Source organism: Bufo gargarizans, chromosome 5 (genome assembly GCF_014858855.1).
Source record: "Bufo gargarizans isolate SCDJY-AF-19 chromosome 5, ASM1485885v1, whole genome shotgun sequence".
Lineage (NCBI taxonomy): Eukaryota > Metazoa > Chordata > Amphibia > Anura > Bufonidae > Bufo > Bufo gargarizans.
The window spans coordinates 23,627,118-23,647,095 of record NC_058084.1 but is presented as its reverse complement, the minus strand read 5'-3'; positions in this window follow the sequence as shown (position 1 = coordinate 23,647,095).

Here is a 19,978-nt window from a genome sequence, read left to right as displayed (position 1 = left end):
GCCGGCGCGGTGACGTCATATCACCGCGCCGGCCCACGTGTTCGGGCAAGCGGCGCGCATGCGCGCCGCGGGACGGGCGGCCTCGGGAGCGAGCGCTGCTGGACTTAAATAGTCCGGCAGCGCTACGCTGGGCAGAAGGGTCCACCACCACCGGCATTAAGAGGATCATCCCTGGACAAAACGAGCCCCCCTGGACAACGAGCAGAGGATAACATAAGTATCCCCCTATACCACCAACGCTAATCCACCCTCCTATACCCTACCTACCCCCCCTATACCACCAACGCTAATCCACCCTCCTATACCCTACCTACCCCCCCTATACCACCAACGCTAATCCACCCTCCTATACCCTACCTACCCCCCCCTATACCACCAACGCTAATCCACCCTCCTATACCCTACCTACCCCCCCTATAAACTCTCCTAACCCTATAGAATCTACCCTGCCCTATATCCCTTATTTCCCCCCATGCCTTATTGCCCCCCATAATATACCCTCATCTCCTATACCCCAGGTGACCCTCATTTTCCCTTGACCCAGGTCCTGACATCCCCGGCATTAACGTCCCCTGTTCCCCGGTGTCTCTACCCCCGCGGCTGTCCTGCTTACCCCAGCAGTACAGTTTATGTAATAACCCCTGATTTTACCCCTTAGGGATAGTATATAGTCAGGCTTGGGTGGGCGACCGTTAAAGTGTATGAATGTGTATGGTCATTGATACTAGTTAGATCTTGGGGTGGATTTGGGACTGCGTTAGTGTAGTCAGTGCCGTATTAGTGTATTGTATTAGTGTGTGTGTATCTATATTATTGTGCATTGTTATAACAATATATATCTATCCATCTGGTTATAGATATATATAGTTATAAACCTATAATTCCTTTATAATTGCAAGGAAACGCTGCCGTAGAGGTAGCATATTGTTGGTACTGTATTACTTGTATACTGTTAGTAAATAAATACTGTGTCATTTGTATCTATTGTATAACGTGTGATTACTAACGGTAGTCAGTAAGGCGCATGCAGTAAGTGTAGTTGGTGATTAGACTAAGGTAATCAGCAGTAAATTGTTGTTCATTAAGGCATAAATAGGCGGAGTCATCACCCGACGATTACGCCTATTTATGAATATTAATTATTGAGATTTGCATAAATATCAATAATTAATATCCCCTTTAACAACTATTAGACAAAGAAAATTATAGCACTATATTAGCTAAATATTCTTGTTTTAGAATATTATGAATATTCGAAAAACGAAGTTATAGCAATATAGCGAATATTCGAAAAAAACAAATATAGAGCAATTTAGCTAATATAGTGCTATAATCTTTTTTTTTTTTAAATCGCAATAAAAAATTAGAACCTGAAAATTCATCCGAAAATTCGAATTTTGAAAATTCGTATATTACACAATTATTACCTTGCCGATTTTTCAAGTAAAAAATAAATTGGCAAAATATCGTGAATTCGAATATGACCCCTGCCGCTCATCACTAAATTAGCAATATAGCAAATATTCGAAAAAAACAAATATAGAGCAATTTAGCTAATATAGTGCTATAATCTTTTTTTTATTGTTGTAATTTTTTTCCAATCTGAACTTCAGATGAGAAAAAAATTACAGCTATTAGACAAAGAAGATTATAGCACTATATTAGCTAAATTGCTCTATATTCGCTTTTTTTTTAATATTCGCTATATTGCTATATATTCTTGTTTTAGAATATTACAAATATTTGAAAAAATGAAGTTATAGCAATATAGCGAATATTCGAAAAAATCAAGTATAGAGCAATTTAGCTAATATAGTGCTATAATCTTCTTTGTCTAATAGTTGTAAGTTGAAAAATTTGCAATAAAAATTCGAATCCGAAAATTCCAATTACGAAAATTCGCATATTACACAATCATTACCTTGCCGATTTTTTTTGAAAAAAAAATCGTGAATTTTCGAATTTTCGAATATTCGACGAATATTCTAAAAAATATTCGCGAAATATCGCGAATTCGAATATGACCCCTGCCGCTCATCACTACTGTTCCCCACCGTCATCTTCTTGTGACTGTGAATGCTGTAGAGGTTGGGAATCAGGGCACAAGATCTGTCCCTCTTCAAGCGGGCTTGGCGAGAGGGCCAAATCAAGGACTGGTGCAGAAATTAGCTCCTCGGAATATCTGAGTGTGGAATCACTTGTTTGCCCAGACTCTCCACGGTGGGAGGGAGGAGGTTCAGGGTGAGGATTGTGTTGAGCAGACTCTTGGCTACTTAGACTGGACTTGGTGGAAGACAGGGTGGTGTTTAATGCCACTGTCAGAAGCGGACACTGTCAATTGAAAAAGTACCACACAGCGGTCACCATCTATGGAAAAAGTACACTGGATGTTGCAGATATTTTTGGGATGCGCACACATTACACAGGAGATGTGGCACAGATAATGTCGCTGTCTGCAGCGCCCTAACTATTGCACGAAATTTAGCGCAGGATGTGCTAAAAATAGATATTGCTGCCACACACAATAGTCCTTAAAGGGACTCCTGGGTCTGTTAAGTTTTAGCAATTTAGCGCAGGTTGCGCAAAAAATATATATATTGCTGCTGCCACACACAACAATAATCCTTAAAAGGACTATTAAAATTATTCCTATATCACTCCCTACACTATCAACATGGCTATGGCATTACAGTGAAGGCAGTACTTACCTGGAAGTTTATTGGCTGCGTAGCAGGGAGGAGACTCGAGCATTGCGTTCGAGCACATGCGGTATTCCGCTGAATACCGCCATGTGCCGAGCATCGAGATGCTCAAGCCGATCTAGGTGTTCAGGCGAGCATGCATGATCAACACTAGTTTGTATATCTCCATCTCTGACTTGATTGGGGGTGTGAAGTGTATTTAAAGCCCAGGAAGGACAGTCTCATTAGGTTACGACTAAGAACACACCTGTGTTCGAAACGCGTCAACCATGCTGGGGTGAAGGTTTGTGTCCATGTGAGTTATATGCTACAAGAAGGAATGAAGTGCAACTATGTTTTATTTCAAGTGTTGGAACAATTTTCTTCTATTCGCTACAAGAGTGATTTGCTTGGCTCGTTCCGTGCACAGGGCTGTGCATTGTGAGGTGACCTGGATTCTCTCTAATGGACCTTGACACTTGCTTGTCTGAAAGGGGCCTTATAGGGACAGATGATGTTTAAACACACACAGTGTTATGGGATAAAAACTGTGGCTTGTGGGGACCAAGAGTCCAGAAATGATGCATTGATAGGGTCAGAATGCTTCCCAAACAACACACACAAGTGCTGATTGTCAGAAGAAAACATGGCTCGCTGTGAACAAGCCTAAAAGAATTCTACCTCTTAATTGGCAGCAGCATTAGTGGATGTGGAAAGGGTAGGGTATTAGAGGCATATGGCTGTGATAGTAGGGGCAGCAGAAGCAGCATAGCATGGAACACAGAGTACAAGACCCTAGGTCAGCTGTCTATGATAATAGTACGGTAGTAGTGATAGTAGTAGTAGTGGCAGATGCTTTGCGTTAATAGTGGTGGCAGTAGGTGAGTAGCAGCGAGGAACAGCAGCAGCCATATAGTACATGTTGGTAGAAAGGCAGCAGTATGATGGAGGCAGCAGCAGCCTTACGGAAGATGATGGTTGGCAGGCTGCAGCAGTGGCATGATGGAGGCAGTGGCAGCAGCAACCAAACAGAACATTATGGTTGGTAGGTCGGAGCAGTGACATGATGATGGGAATTCTGTATATTGTCCTGACGAAGGGGGCACTTCGCCCTTGAAACGCGTTGACTTTAATAATAAAAAGAATCCTATTCATCTCAAGGAGTGATCTTTAAGCTTGCAGCGCCGGATAGTGGTCTGAAACCTTTTTAAATTTTCTGCATATTTACTTCCTTGGAACTTCTGGACGGGAAGAGACCCAGGCAGCAGCACGGCATCCCCTAACGCTGGGGGGGAAACATACCAGCCAAGCACCTTCAGCTGTTGTGACTTTTCACAACAAAATCCGGTAAGCGAAATACGCACCGTGAAACTATATTATCTATAAGACGTTACCACACATGAGGCGCTGTGTTTTTTTGTCTTTTTCTTGTTTATGATGATGGGAATGGCATGATGGAAGTGTAATGACCCAGAGTTTCAGTACCACTTCTGCACCCCGCTACTGTCTCCTATAGGTTAATTCCATGTCATCTGTGTATTTATTTCAGGTCTATCACAATGTGACTATCTATGTCTTGTAACTGGTATGTTCAGATGAAATGTACCTGGTTCACCAGAGGTGGCAGCAAATATGGCAGTGCTACTTTGCAGAGGATGGAACTTTTCTTTCCATTCTAAACTCCCTCTCTAAGGAGGGGGGGAGACTAGTTAGTTAGAGTGAGTTGAGGAGTCCCCCCTGCCAAGGGAAGAAGCCAGTTAGAGCACCTTCAGCTCTGCTGGAGATGGAGGCCACAGCTTGGAGCCTCATCAACCAGGAGGAAAAGTTCCAAGGATTAATCTAGAGTCAGACTAAAGAGAGAGAAGTTGAAGCCTAAAGCAGAAAGCAAAGATTCCATTTGAGCCACTCAGCACAGCAGAGCCAGAGACGAGTTTGCCTGCCAGAGTTAATGCTAGAGCCTGTTGGAATCAAGATAAAGTCTGTAAACTGTTGGAGAAACATTGATTTAAGTAAAGCTGGTATTGAACTTCACACAAGGTCTGGACTCAGTTTATTACTTTTCTTTTGCACCTAACGGTGCTGGCGTCACGAACACCAGAGATCCTGCTGACAAGGCACCTTCACAAAAAAACATTCTACTCAGGGCACCTTGAACACCATCTAGCGGGATTCCCTGGACAAACAGAGAGTACCCTGAAGGAACTGGTGCTGTCCTTCCCATCAATGCATGCCGTCCCAGGGAGGCTCCGCTAACCATGAGTAAATTAACTACTACCCCCATCAGCCCACCGTGCCTCACGTGTTGCCCCTGCAGACCTGGTCGCTGCAGAGGCAGACAGGCAGCAATAGTGGCAAAATAAGGCCATATCTATTCATCGGCCTCAGCCGGTTCATTTTGACAATAGTGATGTTGTAGACACTGGCAGAGGACTTGGTCTGTTTTGCTGTGCCAGTTTGGGCCACTTTCCAGTCTGCCTGCCCAGAAATCCATGGGGTCAGGGAACAGGGTATGCAGCAGAGACTGGGCAAAGTTTAGGTAGGCCTGAACCTGGTTGTTGAGGCAGGAGCTGTTGGCCAGCTAACTGGCCTCAGCCTGGAAAAACTGCTCCATCATGTTAAAGAGACTGAAGTTTCTGATGCTATTACTGCTGATGAGGCTTCTGCTGCTCATGGCGGCAGGAGGGGGGGTGACTCTGTAGGGACAGAGAGGGGCCTCCCTTTCAGACATGATGGTGGCAGGCTTCTGCTCACTATAAGCTGTGGCAAGCTGCACACAACGTGTTTCCTGGTAATAACATAATTTGTACTCCCTTTCTGCGAGAGGAAAGCATTCTCACATTTTGTTTTAAAAAGCAAGGGTCTAAAAGCATGGCTATCCAGTAATCATCAGACTGCTTGAAGTCAAAGATAAGCATGTCACTACGTAAGCGAGTCTACAGGATGCCATTTTGGTCAGCGTGCTCGAAGAGCCAGTACTATCTGGCTCCTCCCCCCACTGTCCTGGCTGGTACCATCATCATGATCTTCCTCCTCCTCCAGTGGCAGCACCTCCTCCCCTGTTGACGTTTCTCATTGTGGGTCCCCAATAGCTCCAGGGTGGACATCAAGATATTTCGCTGTTCTTCCTACTCCTTCATTGCCACCTGTTGCATAAGCATCAGAATCTGTTCAAAAATACATTTGAGGGGGATGAGGGACAACTGCAGCATGAACGGCATGAGCTGCCACTGCCTGAACTGAGGCGGTCTGGTGTATGACCAAGTCGTTTATGGCTTTCTGCTGCTCATACAGACACTCAAGCATGTGCAATGTGGAATTCCAGCGAGATGGAACATCACAGATTAAGCGGTGTAGCTCCAGATCATTCTGACGCTGATCACAAGATCCACCATACTGTTTCCTGTTTCCCAGGAAGCTTTGCACTTTGGATTGCTGTGTTTAGATTCTTAAATGAGGCTCTGCAGTATTTTTTGCAGCTAGTCTCCCCAAAATCAGCTATTGTTTTGTTTGACATCTGATAAGAAAGTGGGGTAGTGCAATCAACACTGTTTCCGGCTGTTGTTGGGGAAAGGACTGTGTCCATGGAGGAGGAGGTGAAGGCAGATAAGCCTGTTGTGGGAGCCAGCTCCATGATATGGTGGGGAGGGGGTCAAAAAGACTTGGCCAGGTTAATGGGGTGCTGCCTCCCCATTGCTGAAAAAAAAGTGGGCTAGGAAAGACATGTACTATCCCTGCCAAAACAGCTGCTCCAGGTGTCCACTGTGAAATGTAGCTTGCCACACAGTGATAATCTCAAGGAGTGGCCCATGTTCTCTGCCATGTGTGCGTACAAGGCACTACTACAATGGTATTGCAGCGACTGCACTGAGAGCAAAGTGGACAGGTGGGGGTTCAGTTTGTAGACAAGCTAAATGCTGGTGGAGAAAAGTTTTTTTCATGGCCAAACCATCCATTATAGATGTTTTATGATAGAGGAGAGGAAAAGAGGAAGGCACCCCACTAGGTAGGGTCAACTGCAGCCTACTACTACTACTATTTCTAGCTGAATAGCTGGTGCTTCTACTACCCACATTCTGGCTCTGGGTATTTTGTTTCGAACCCATCTGTGGTCCTGACATTTTTGGGCCTCTCGGAAAATATTGTGCGCTACCCTGGTAATAATGATTTAATAACACTTTAAAAAAAATAATAAATTGATTGGAGACCGAAATATATGTATTTAGGCCTAAGTTTGTTATAACTCACAGATAATTTAGTGTACTAACCTGTGCATTAGTGTAGTGATCACCTATTTACTGGCTAAATTAAATCACCCCCCCCAAAAAATAAATAAATAAATAAATATATATATATATATATATATATATATATATATATTATAAATAAATGAAATGACAACTGTGTACAATTTGGATGTAGAATAAATAACAGTAAAGAGTCCATAGTCTCACTGCTCTTACCGTACAGAGTCCATAGTCTCACTGCTCTTACAGTATAGAGTCCATAGTCTCACTGCTCTTACAGTAGAGTCCATAGTCTCACTGCTCTTACCGTACAGAGTCCATAGTCTCACTGCTCTTACAGTAGAGTCCATAGTCTCACTGCTCTTACCGTACAGAGTCCATAGTCTCACTGCTCTTACAGTAAAGAGTCCATAGTCTCACTGCTCTTACCGTACAGAGTCCATAGTCTCACTGCTCTTACAGTAAAGAGTCCATAGTCTCACTGCTCTTACAGTATAGAGTCCATAGTCTCACCCCTCTTACAGTATAGAGTCCACAGTCTCACTGCTCTTACAGTACAGAGTCCATAGTCTCACTGCTCGTACAGTAAAGAGTCCATAGTCTCACTGCTCTTACAGTAAAGAGTCCATAGTCTCACTGCTCTTACAGTAAAGAGTCCATAGTCTCACTGCTCTTACAGTAAAGAGTCCATAGTCTCACTGCTCTTACAGTATAGAGTCCATAGTCTCACTGCTCTTACAGTATAGAGTTCATAGTCTAACTGCTCTTACAGTAAGGAGTCCATAGTCTCACTGCTCTTACAGTAAAGAGTCCATAGTCCTCACTGCTCTTACAGTAAAGAGTCCATAGTCTCACTGCTCTTACAGTAAAGAGTCCATAGTCTCACTGCTCTTACAGTAAGAGTCCTAGGTCTCACTGCTCTTACAGTAAAAGAGGCCAATAGTCTCACTGCTCTTACGTAGAGTCCAAGTCTCACTGCTCTTACAGTAAAGAGTCCCATAGTCTCACATGCTCTTACAGTAATAGGTCCATAGGTCTCACTGCTCTTACAGTATAGAAGTCCATAGTATCAATGCTCTTACAGTAAAGAGTCCATAGTGTCACTGCTCTTACAGTATAGAGTCCATAGTCTCACTGCTCTTACAGTAGAGTCATAGTCTCACTGCTCTTACAGTATAGAGTCCATAGTCTCACTGGCTCTTACAGTAAAGAGTCCACTAGTCGCACCTGCTCTACAGTAAGAGGTCCATAGTCTCTTGCTCTTACAGTAAAGAGGTCCATAGTCTCACTGCTCTTACAGTATAGAGTCCATAGTTCACCGCTCTGAAGTAAAGAGTCCAGAGTCTCCTGCTCTTACAGTAAGAGTCCATAGTCCTCACTGCTCTTACAGTAAAGAGTCCATAGTCTCATCTGCTCTTACAGTAAAGAGTCCATAGTCTCACGGCTCTTAACAGTAAAGAGTCCATAGTCTCACTGCTCTTACAGTAAAGAGTCCATAGTCTCACTGCTCTTACAGTATAAGAGTCCATAGTCTCACTGCTCTTACAGTATAAGAGTCCATAGTCTCACTGCTCTTACAGTAAGAGTCCATAGTCTCACTGCTCTTACAGTAGAGTCCATAGTCTCACTGCTCTTACAGTAAAGAGTCCATAGTCTCACTGCTCTTACAGTAAAGAGTCCATAGTCTCACTGCTCTTACAGTAGAGTCCATAGGTCAACTGCTCTTACAGTAAAGAGTCCATAGTCCTCACTGCTCTTACAGTATAGAGTCCATAGTCTCACCTGCTCTTACAGTATAGAGTCCATAGTCTCACTGCTCTTACAGTAAGAGTCCATAGTCTCACTGCTCTTACAGTATAGAGTCCATAGTCTCACTCCGCTCTTACAGTAAAGAGTCCATAGTCTCACTGCTCTTACAGTAAAGAGTCCATAGTCTCACTGCTCTTACAGTAATAGAGTCCATAGTCTCACTGCTCTACAGTAAAGAGTCCTAGTCTCACTGCTCTTACAGTATAGAGTCCATAGTCTCACTGCTCTTACAGTAAGAGTCCATAGTCTCACTGCTCTTACAGTAAAGTCCATAGTCTCACTGCTCTTACAGTAAAGAGTCCATAGTCTCACTGCTCTTACAGTAAGAGTCCATAGTCTCACTGCTCTTACAGTAAGAGTCCATAGTCTCACTGCTCTTACAGTAAGAGTCCATAGTCTCACTGCTCTTACAGTAAGAGTCCATAGTCTCACTGCTCTTACAGTAAGAGTCCATAGTCTCACTGCTCTTACAGTAAGAGTCCATAGTCTCACTGCTCTTACAGTAAAGTCCATAGTCTCACTGCTCTTACAGTAGAGTCCATAGTCTCACTGCTCTTACAGTAAGAGTCCATAGTCTCACTGCTCTTACAGTATAGAGTCCATAGTCTCACTGCTCTTACAGTAGAGTCCATAGTCTCACTGCTCTTACAGTAAAGTCCATAGTCTCACTGCTCTTACAGTAAAGTCCATAGTCTCACTGCTCTTACAGTAAAGAGTCCATAGTCTCACTGCTCTTACAGTAAAGAGTCCATAGTCTCACTGCTCTTACAGTAAAGAGCCATAGTCTCACTGCTCTTACAGTAATAGAGTCCATAGTCTCACTGCTCTTACAGTATAGAGTCCATAGTCTCACTGCTCTTACAGTAAGAGTCCATAGTCTCACTGCTCTTACAGTAAAGAGTCCATAGTCCTCACTGCTCTTACAGTAAAGAGTCCATAGTCTCACCTGCTCTTACAGTATAGAGTCCATAGTCTCACTGCTCTTACAGTAAGAGTCCATAGTCTCACTGCTCTTACAGTAAAGAGTCCATAGTCTCACTGCTCTTACAGTATAGAGTCCATAGTCTCACTGCTCTTACAGTAAAGAGTCCATAGTCTCACTGCTCTTACAGTAAAGAGTCCATAGTCTCACTGCTCTTACAGTAAGAGTCCATAGTCTCACTGCTCTTACAGTAAAGAGTCCATAGTCTCACTGCTCTTACAGTATAGAGTCCATAGTCTCACTGCTCTTACAGTAAGAGTCATAGTCTCACTGCTCTTACAGTAAGGAGTCCATAGTCTCACTGCTCTTACAGTAAAGAGTCCATAGTCTCACTGCTCTTACAGTAAAGAGTCCATAGTCTCACTGCTCTTACAGTAAGAGTCCATAGTCTCACTGCTCTTACAGTAAGAGTCCATAGTCTCACTGCTCTTACAGTAGAGTCCATAGTCTCACTGCTCTTACAGTAAAGAGTCCATAGTCTCACTGCTCTTACAGTAAGAGTCCATAGTCTCACTGCTCTTACAGTAAGAGTCCATAGTCTCACTGCTCTTACAGTAAAGAGTCCATAGTCTCACTGCTCTTACAGTAAGAGTCCATAGTCTCACTGCTCTTACAGTAAGAGTCCATAGTCTCACTGCTCTTACAGTAAGAGTCCATAGTCTCACTGCTCTTACAGTAAAGTCCATAGTCTCACTGCTCTTACAGTATAGAGTCCATAGTCTCACTGCTCTTACAGTAAGAGTCCATAGTCTCACTGCTCTTACAGTAAAGTCCATAGTCTCACTGCTCTTACAGTAAAAGTCCATAGTCTCACTGCTCTTACAGTAAAGTCCATAGTCTCACTGCTCTTACAGTAAAGAGTCCATAGTCTCACTGCTCTTACAGTAAAGAGTCCATAGTCTCACTGCTCTTACAGTTAAAGAGTCCATAGTCGCACTGCTCTTACAGTATAGAGTCATAGTCTCACTGCTCTTACAGTAGAGAGTCCATAGTCTCACTGCTCTTACAGTATAGAGTCCATAGTCTCACTGCTCTTACAGTATAGAGTCCATAGTCTCACTGCTCTTACAGTACAGAGTCCATAGTTCACTGCTCTTACAGTATAGAGTCCATAGTCTCACTGCTCTTACAGTAAAGAGTCCATAGTCTCACTGCTCTTACAGTAAAGAGTCCATAGTCTCACTGCTCTTACAGTATAGAGTCCATAGTCTCACTGCTCTTACAGTATAGAGTCCATAGTCTCACTGCTCTTACAGTATAAGAGTCCATAGTCTCACTGCTCTTACAGTAAGAGTCCATAGTCTCACTGCTCTTACAGTAAGAGTCCATAGTCTCACTGCTCTTACAGTAAAGAGTCCATAGTCTCACTGCTCTTACAGTAAAGAGTCCATAGTCTCACTGCTCTTACAGTAAAGAGTCCTAGTCTCACCTTACAGTAAAGAGCTATATACATGCTCTTTACAATAGAGTCCCTAGTATCCCTGCTTTACAGTAAATAGTCCATTAGTTCACTGCTCTACATTAAAGGTCCATCGTCTCACTGCTCTTACAGTATCGAGTCCATAGTCTCACTGCTCTTACAGTAAAGAGTCCATAGTCTCATGCTTTACCGCAAAGAGTCCATAGTCTCAATGCTCTAAGTAAAGAGTCCATAGTCTCATTGCTCTTACGCAAAAGAGTCCATAGTCTCAACGCTTTAAAGTAAAGAGTCCGTAGTGTCACGCTCTACAGTAAATAGTCCATAGTGTATGCTCTTCCAGTAAAGAGCCATAGTCTCAATGCTCTTACAGTAAAGAGGCCATAGTCTCATTGCTCTTACTCAAGAGTCCATAGTCTCACTGCTCTTACAGTAAAGAGTCCATAGTCTCATTGCTCTTACCGCAAAGAGTCCATAGTCTCACTGCTCTTACAGTAAAGAGTCCATAGTCTCACTGCTCTTACAGTAAAGAGTCCATAGTCTCACTGCTCTTACAGTAAAGAGTCCATAGTCTCACTGCTCTTACAGTAAAGAGTCCATAGTCTCACTGCTCTTACAGTAAAGAGTCCATAGTCTCACTGCTCTTACAGTATAGAGTCCATAGTCTCACTGCTCTTACAGTATAGAGTCCATAGTCTCACTGCTCTTACAGTACAGAGTCCATAGTCTCACTGCTCTTACAGTATAGAGTCCATAGTCTCACTGCTCTTACAGTAAAGAGTCCATAGTCTCACTGCTCTTACAGTATAGAGTCCATAGTCTCACTGCTCTTACAGTATAGAGTCCATAGTCTCACTGCTCTTACAGTATAGAGTCCATAGTCTCACTGCTCTTACAGTAAAGAGTCCATAGTCTCACTGCTCTTACAGTATAGAGTCCATAGTCTCACTGCTCTTACAGTAAAGAGTCCATAGTCTCACCTGCTCTTACAGTAAGAGTCCATAGTCTCACTGCTCTTACAGTAAAGAGTCCATAGTCTCACTGCTCTTACAGTAATAGCGCTCCATAGTCTCACTGCTCTTACAGTAAAGAGTCATAGTCTCACTGCTGTTACAGTAAAGAGTCCATAATCTCACTGCTCTTACAGTAAAGAGTCCATAGTCTCACTGCTCTTACAGTATAGAGTCCATAGTCTCACTGCTCTTACAGTATAGAGTCCATAGTCTCACTGCTGTTACAGTATAGAGTCCATAGTCTCACTGCTCTTACAGTAAAGAGTCCATAGTCTCACTGCTCTTACAGTAATGAGTTCATAGTCTCATTGCTCTTACCGCAAAGAGTCAATAGTCTCACCGCTCTTACAGTAAAAAGTCCATAGTCTCACTGCTCTTACAGTAGAGTCCTATTCTATGTTTGTGTACAAACCTTCTTTCCTCCAGATGCAGAGGATGTCCCCTCGTCACAGTCCTGGGGATAAATAGATGATAAGAGTGATCTCTGTACTGACCCCGGATATATTTATACATAGTAATTAGATCTTCCCTCAGTCGTCTTTTTTCTAAAGTGACTAACACTATCCGGCATGAAACAAGATGCAGGTCAATGGTGCCAGATCTGTGTTCTCGGACGCAAGAGAAAACTGATCTGTCGCCCATTGAGTTACAATGGTTTTAGTGCCAGATCCATCATGACCATTTTTGAGATAATACATACGGATACATTCATTAAGCAAGCAAACGGAAACTTGATGGATCCAGCAAAAACGCAGAGGTGAAAGTAGCCTATTTTTTTAAAATCTTTCTGGGACCTGTTGTCCACCCATTCCAGTTATTTACTTGCCCTCCTCTGAACTCTTTCCAGCTCTGCTATGTCTGCCTTGTTCACAGGAACCCAGAACTGTACACAGTCCTCCATGTGTGGTCTGACTAGTGATGTGTAAAGTGGTAGGACTATGTTCTCATCACCGGCATCTATGCCCCTTGTGATACCTCCACGATCTTATAGGCCTTGGCAGCAGCTGCATATTTTTATAGCACAACCATATTCTGCAGCCTATACTATCAGTGGCGTACGTACTAAGAAGATCAGACATTACAGAGAAACAGGCAAATTGCCATTTAAAAGGATATTCCACTTATAGACATTTAGCCTCTATCCATAGGTTAGATGAGTGGGAGTCCTACCTCGGTGACCCCCACCCATCACGAGAATAGGGCCCTGTACCAGGTTAATAAGACACTGAGGGCATTAATCATTAGTGTATTGGTGAATATATCTTCAACAGGACAGGTGGAGAGCTCAGAACTCAGCTGAGGTTCACTAGGACGAAGGAGCTGGAAGACACAGGTCAGTGAGAAGCTTGCATTTTTGTCTACAGGATGGGGTTGCATGTTCTGGACTTCTTCAGCTACATTCATTCAGTCGTTTCTGGCAGTTTTTGCTGCCAAAAAATTTGGAAATGATGAAGTGTAGCAAATTTTCATGAACAGTTTTTCTCATCACTCAACAAGTTTAAAAAGTGAAAAGAAAGGTGTTAAGAAATGTCATTTTAGTCCAAGGTACTAAGAAGAAAGTCTTGGGAGCAGATCTGCAGGACGGCTGCTGACAGCAGGAGCAGAACGGGTCTTCGTGCTTTACTTGCACCAAATTTATTAAAGTCCATTTTTTTTTTTAGAGATTTGGCGCAAATCATTCTAACTGCTCCAAGTTAGATATGGCGGTGTTAGTAGATATGGGTCAAGTGTGTGTATATACCATATAGCCTGCAGCATCCTGAGATTGGGGGATAGAGCGGAACGTCTCATGAAGTATCCGGCATTTGTAACGGGATCTCTTCACAACGGGAACCAGGGAGCAGTCTGCCCGTCATCCTGACATCTGACCACACATTGCCCCATGCCACATGCAGAACATTGGAAGTCAGAATACACATGGCTGTACACGGGTTGAACGTCTCACATACGTGAGGTCACACTGAAGATTTACAAGGTTCTTATTTTCCGATACGAAATCCACACCAGATAGCGGACAGTCGATATTGATGTGTCAACCCTGAGGATTTTCCACACAGTTCATGTCCGCATGTTCTTAAGTGTCCACAGAATGCTTCATACGGATGTAGCAGGGCTAACACACATGCTTTCTGAGACGTGTTATCTAAACTAAATGAGTTAAGCCAGGGATGCTCAACCTGTGGCCCTCCAGCTGTGCCCTGCTGCAGGCTGATAGCTGTAGACTGTCTGGGAATGCTGGGAATTGTAGTTTTACAAAAGCTGGAGGGCCACAGGTTGAGCATGCCTGCGTTAAGCAATTGCTTTTCAATGGCTTTTGTTTCAAGATAACGTGATGAGTTAAGAAATTAGAGTTAAGAGTGCGTGTGTTACCCCTGCTACATCTGTATCTCATCCAGTTCGCTGCTACTGTGAAAGCTGTGGATATTTCGCACATGATTTACCTGCCTCCTACATATTTAGACCGGATAATGAAGCTCCACTTTTTCTCAAATGTGTCCCAAAGTTTCTACTGGATTGTAATGATTAGAGATGAGCGAATTTTTCAAAAATTCACCGATTTTTTGGGAAAACATCCAAATTTATTGGGGCGAATCGCGTTCATGGCTGCAGAGAGTCTTTATAGTACTGTAGAACACTGTGCCTTAGGGAGTCTGCTGTGGTAGTGAAATAATACTATGAGTCCGTATGACTCGCAGATGACAGGCGTCGCTCTTACAATCACTGCACACTTCACGTGGCACACAAGAAGAAGCACACTCTTTTTACACCATCGTCAGCTAATCTGTCAGAACAGTAACACCCAAATAATATTTTTTTCCATTTATACACTCCACCAAAGGCTTTAGAACATATAACAGCACCGCTGAACGGCAAATATATTTTACTTTTGCCACTAATACACAACAAAAAAGGGCTGTAAATTTGGCACTTTGCCACACAACGGCTAATAAGCCCTTTTTTCTAATACAACCAAAAAAATACTTTAGAACATATAACTAAGGATGAGCGAACCGGGACACTACAGGAAAGTATTATACCTATTGGGGGCACCACAGGAGGGAATGATTAGTACTGGGGCACTGCAGGAGGGCATTATTCCCATAGAGGCACCACAGGAGGGCCTTCTTACTGCTAGGGAACTACAAATCAATGGGGACCCGAACTTCATTTTATTATTTTCCGATATAACATGGTTATAACAAAAAATAATAGCATTCTTAGGACATCATGCTAAATAAAATCGACATTGAGTGTTGAAAAATAATAAAAAAGCCTTAAGTCATCCACTTGATCGCGCAGCCTTGATCACACATGTCTTCTTTCTTCAGGACCTGCAAAAGGACCTGTGATGATGTCACCTCAGGTCCTGCTGAATGAAGATAGAATAAGGATGGAAAAGTCCGGGTTCAGGTCCGGGTACCCGAACTCACAAAGTTTGGTACGAACCCGAACTTTGCATTTCGGGTTCGCTCAACCCTACATATAACTGCACCGCACAAGGGCAAATAAGACGTAGAAATATTTCCTTGTAATAACCCCTGTTAATGGCGGTATCACAAAGCACTTGCACCCCAATAAAAACGGTTTGCTGGAATTACAGAGCTGTATAATGGCAATTTGGGTCCCCAGTCAGTGCAGCAAGGTGTAATAGGATTGTTCCTGTTACCCAGGCTGTAACCTCCCCGACTGAACCCTGTTCTACATAAATACTGTGGAATGATACCTCCCTATCCTTTCCCTGCACCTTGAATAATCTTTCCCTGAACTTTTAAATAGTATTTTTAGCACAATAAAGTATTTCCTAGCACTGTCCCTAGCGCCTGCTGACGTCTCTCCCTGCACTAAGTGCACTGGAAAACGGCAGAATCCAAGATGGCTGAGGCTATCAGCCATTTTAGGAAAAAATTCAATTTGTTACCACGAAGCGCGAGGAAATTTGGTTTAGGTGCAAATCAAATTTTTCCTTAAATTTGGATAGAATTCCACTTCTTCAACTTTGATTCACTCATCTCTAGTAACGATCTCTGATTCCTGAGTGGACAAAATCTGCATCCACCAGTGACCCTCAGGTACAAGGAGTGTCGCATTGTATGGTGTGAGCGATTAAGCAATCACATGTTAAAGTGCCTTAGGGGAATTTACACGTGTTTAAAAAAAAAATATGAAAAGAAAAAAGCCTCCACAAATATAGTAAGTTCGCATAACTGCCCCCTCTATGATAAAATAAACAAAAATAAAACGCTTGGATCGATGACTCCTGTATTGGTAATTCTCATGAGTGAGTCCAGCAGCTGATATGCCTTTCTAGGTGACTGATCCAGTTTTGTAATGGAGTTGTGTATTTGTATTCATTTGGTTGGTGGATAACCTCATATTAGTGCATTATTCTATATATCACCTGCATAGACTGTGGCACAGCAATAATTCAAGTGTAATGATACAGAACAATGTTGTTGAGGATGTGAGGCCTGTTAGGTCAGGACAGGGTTAATTCCAGCTGGTTTAGTTTGGTGAGAAAACACTGAACACAAAGGTAACAACCTGATCCTTTTCACAGGAACCATGGAGCTGACCACCATCCTCACTCTCTCCTTCATCTTCCTCCTCACGGTCTATATTCTTCACTCATGGTCTAGACAGCATGGATACCACTCATTGCCCCCCGGACCTACCCCAATTCCTGTGCTAGGGACCCCCAAGTACATGCACTTGAGATATGCTGCCAAGAATTTCCAGAAGGTAAGTGTCCACAGGGATACATGGAGCAGTGCATGCTGGGTGATGTATATATTGAATTCTCTGATCTTCATACACCACAGACATAGAAATATTCAGAGTTCAGCATTGTAATGGCTCTACTGGCACCCCGGCTGGGTACCTCCATTAATAGATGCTCCTAGCGCTTTCTGAGGGCTCAAAGCACTCCACTTGACACCGTAAGCACTGACAACCCCCTGAACCGCCACAGCTTGGTTGGGATCTCGCCTTCTTGTACCCACACTGGACCTATGACAAGGCTTCCAGGTTCCAGTGGGTGAACCTCTCTTCCTTCAGAGAGCGATGCAGGAACAAGCTCTTAAAAGAGCTCAAGGACTATAGCCAGGGGACTATACAGCATATAGAATTCCCCAGTGTAGATGCAGCCTTTTCCCCACACACATGAGACAAGGCTCTATGTTGAGGGTAAAACAGGAAATCTTTAATGGGGCTACATGTCAGCCTTTTATGCAGGTCTTCCAGCAAGAGACACTCCCCTGAGGAGTTTATATTAGCCTCTGAGGAGTTTATATTAGCCAATCACATGCATTTACAGTATGGAAACACTCTCAGCAATTGTACACCCCCCCCCCTCCTCTGCCTGTGATACAATTAACAACCACAATGGTCTCTGCCTGTGATACAATTAACAAACACTATGGCTCTGCATATGATACAATTAGCAAACACAATGGGCTAACTTAATCACTCACAGGCAGAAAACACACATTTTTCCCCAAAACACAGAAAACACCCCAAAGCCCCACATAGCCCCATAAATTATACATCCCCGGATAGTTCTGATTTGAGTGAACAACATATCCAGAAATCACCCATATCCGAGCAGGGGTTGCCGAATTCCATGGAAGTCACATTTGACCAACCGAATGCATGTCTTTCCTGCCCAAAAACAGTTCCACAGATTTAGGCTGTGCGGCCAGTCTACCTTCTCCTTTAAAGTTTTAGTATATTGGCCATAATCCTGAGGCAAAAGGCTGGCAAACAGGCCCCTCACAAAACCCAGTGGGGAGGTTATTTCCTCCACACATCTCCCCTTTCCAGGGAAGACTAACCAGGTACCTGACCTCACGCCGTTCGATACCCGAGTTAGTCTGGCAGCCCACCCACAACCAAATACTGGACCTGTTGAATTTGGTAGCCTGTCTCTGTCCAGTGGGTCCACCAAGGTTGTGTTGGTAACTGGTACTCCCGATCTTTGTGTTGCTCTCAGGCTGGGAGTGGAGGTTGCTTTGTGGGCAGAGATCAGCAGTACTCTGCCCTGGTGCCAGCGTTTACCTGGGCAAACTGGTGCACAGACCTGCCCTGTAACAAAGGGACAGGTAGGGCAGAGGCCAGTGGCGCTCTGTCCAGGTGCCATTGCTTCCGCTGGGGTAGCCTGTGGGGAGTCAGGCTCTGGACAAGAGGATAGGGGAGTGAAGAGGCCGACTGCACTCTGCCCATATGCCAGCTCTTCTGCTGGGATGTGGTCAGGGAACCCTGGTTGTGGATCTGCTGTGGTGATGAGGGATTGCTTATCTCCTCCTCCTGGCATTCCTGCGGTGTTGGTTGGGGATCTGTACCGGCTGTCCAGCATCCCTGTAGGTCTGGTGCAGAGACTGCAGTCCCATCTGCATCATCGGAGTTAGGGGTGCTGTCCCCTTGTGGTGCAAGGTACACTGCCGCTGGGGAAGGGAGACAGTGCTCTCCTCTCCCAGCAAAATATACTGCTGCTGGGGAGCAGGACTGACTGTCCCTACTCCCTGAAACTCTGGCTGCCGTTGGGGATCTGGGCCAACTGCCCAGCATCCCTATAGGACCAGTGGAGAGATCTTGGTCCCATTTCCACCTGCCATATGGAGTTCCCCCCAGACCCCATCTATCAGGTCCCCTACCTTAACATCACTTGGCTTTTACTGGATGTTTACCTGAAGGAGTCACTGATTCCTCGAGGCCTACGACTAAGGTTTGAAAGTCCTTTCAAGAATGACCTCATGTTGTCTCAAGAATGGGACAATTATATGTTAACCTGTGCCAAGGGCATGTTAGAACTTTTACGGGCTAAACTTAAAGCCCTGTGTGATACGCTCAAAACTCAAATTGATGAACAACTACTCTCCCTTTCTGCATTTGTCACACATGGCGACATCACCAGATACGATCGCCACATTACAAATAGACTGTTACAATTTGAAAATAATATAGTAGATAAAAAAACTGGCAAATTAAGTTGTGATAGGTCAGATTTCCGTACGGACAATATCAAATACTGGCTTAAGAATTCCGTTAATCCGCAAACACCTCATGATGTCCCTACTCAGCCCCACTCTTCCCACCAAACAGCTACCAATACTCATAACCACTATACCCACCAACAGTTCAACACTCATCAAAATAGAGCCCCTAATCGCCCTGTACACACTACTAGAACCAACCATTCACATCATAAGTCCAAATACAAAGCTCATACCCTGCATCACCATTTTCAGAGAAACGTGTATCATAAGAGCAGTAGACAATCAGTCCCAAAAGACAGACCATGACTACCATCCCCCAAAGTGCAACCTACCAACACTCCCACCCAGTCTATCTGTAAAAACAACCTAAGTACCCAGGCTATCTCCAAAACCTGTGGTACAAGTCCTTCTGCTATTTGGTTCACACCACCAATCCAACCAACTCACAGTAATACCTCTAGAAATCGGTCAAGCATAACCAATACGGGGACCCAACAAAGAGATTAATTTTGTTTCCCACCCAGAACATTTGGCTCTACAGCTACAGTACCCGCGTGCTATCAATCCCCACTTGGTGGGACTGGAATCATCTTCAAACCCTCAGTTCAAAACTCCTGTATTGACCACTCCCCTCCATCAGATTACTCTCTCATCACCATTCATAACACCAGCAGCTTTGATAATATTGACAAAAATACCACCCAATCTGTGTCTTTTTTACCACTTCCCGGGGCCCTGACCCCAGAAGCAACATATGCCCTCAGTCATTCATCAAGGACTACAATGATCACAGACCACTTCAAAACAGCACCATCAAGGGGCCTCAAAAGAAGAAAAAAT